The following is a 1,689-nucleotide window of genomic DNA, read 5'->3' as shown; positions in this document are numbered from 1 at the left end:
GTCACCCTCTGCTAGGTGCGAGTGGGATAGCGAACACTGCTGCCCATGGGTAAAACAGTGGCACAGTGCCAGAAAATCGTGTTTAGGAGCTATGCTTAAAGTTGAGTGCTCTGTAGAGGAGCCGAATTGAGGCAGAGATTCCAATGGGATCTGGTGCAGGTGAGACTGTGTTTACACCATGGTAATATTGAACCGAACAAATCACACATTATCAAAACTGAGCTTGTAGAATAGTTTCATATTTTTCTTTATACAGACAGAGTTTTTGCCTATTTAAATTTGAAATTTCGATACAGACTTGTTTATACTATACAGGGTGTTGTTCTTTCATATATAACTTTTTTTATAACAGGCAGGTAAAATTTTAACATTATGTAGCAATTTGATCAAAATCAGCCATTCAATACAGTATATGCTTCAGGGGGGCCTCCCAATATGAGTTTTTAAGCCCCACCCTGAAAAATGTACAAGCATTTCTCTTTATTAAAAAATAAATTAAAAAGACAGCATTAACATATTGCACTGCTCCCAACCCCCACCTACATCCCCACCCAATAAAATAATAAGCAAAGCACGCTTACGTTTGGCAGATTTATACAGCATTAGTGGCTTTTTTGTTATAATTCTTTTTTTTTCTTTTTTTTTCTTTTTTTGGTTTTTAAATATATAATTCTTTGTATCATTTATTCTATCAATATATCTACAATATTGAATGAAAAGAAGCCTGCAAATGAACAATATTACACATTTTATATATATTTTTCAAATTAAACACCACTTTCTTTGATTTTAAATATCTTTTGTTACACTCGTATGCTGAAAGAAACAAAGTTGCATGTTTTTACTTTGTTTTTGCTTTTTTCTCTTTTTTTTTAGATTTTTATTATTGTATTATTCTTAAGCAATTACTTCATTGCAAACTTTCAACATAAATAAATGGCTTAAACCATCTAGAGCTGGTAGTTCTGAGTGTCACCATGGGTATTGCACATACTGTATGTTTAAATTAAATAAAAATCTTTAAAAGGATCCTGTCGTGAATAATTTTTTTTTTCAAAATCCATCCTGTTTTTGTAAAATGAATTGATTGTGTCGGATATATATTGCTCCTATAATGCTACAGAAACAGACTTTTTCATTCACCTTGCATTAATTAACAACTGTGAATCAATTTCCTTGTTTTGTGCAATAACCCTGGAGCAGAACAAAAAAAGAAAGCTGGCATTTAAAATTAAAATTGCAGGATTTCCCATGGCTTATATTTAATGAAAAAGTATTTTTTTTTTCAGTTCTAGGAGGTATCCTTAAAAAACACCGGGGATGGAGGCTTCGCCTTATTTTCGCTAGTTCTCAAGCAGCGCAAGTTCTTTTTATTTTCAAAGTACTTAACAGTCCAATGGATGTTGGGCAGGACGCTGTACAATGTAGGACAATCTCTCCAGTTTGCACATTATTCCTTCAACGGTATAGCTTTCCATTGTTGTTTGTGTCCGTATTTCATCATTATTAATAGTTGCAGTTAAATTTACTTTATTTCCTGGGAATTTGTAAATATATTGCAAAAAAATGTAATTGCAACAAAAATACTGTTTAATTGTAGCAACAATGCATAGAAGTGACTCCTAGGGTGATATACTGCTGTTTTGTTATTGCAGTGGTCTTCTACCTCTTCAGACAAATAGGCACACA

At 32.8% G+C, this 1,689-nt stretch overlaps 1 protein-coding gene across 4 annotated transcripts in view; it reads right to left on the bottom strand.

Annotated features, from left to right (window-relative positions):
* Positions 1-218: 218 nt before the first annotated feature.
* Positions 219-1,689, bottom strand: part of ATP2B3 (ATPase plasma membrane Ca2+ transporting 3) — a 241,887-nt gene continuing 240,416 nt past the window's right edge. For all 4 annotated transcript variants that reach the window (XM_083158705.1, XM_083158701.1, XM_083158700.1 and 1 more), the window contains one exon: positions 219-1,689. This exon is cut by the window's right edge and continues 1,546 nt beyond it. The gene's annotated coding sequence lies outside the window, so the exon portion shown is untranslated.

Source organism: Crinia signifera, chromosome 9 (genome assembly GCF_055691185.1).
Source record: "Crinia signifera chromosome 9, ASM5569118v1, whole genome shotgun sequence".
Taxonomy (NCBI): domain Eukaryota; kingdom Metazoa; phylum Chordata; class Amphibia; order Anura; family Myobatrachidae; genus Crinia; species Crinia signifera.
This window is presented reverse-complemented; position numbering and strand designations above follow the sequence as displayed.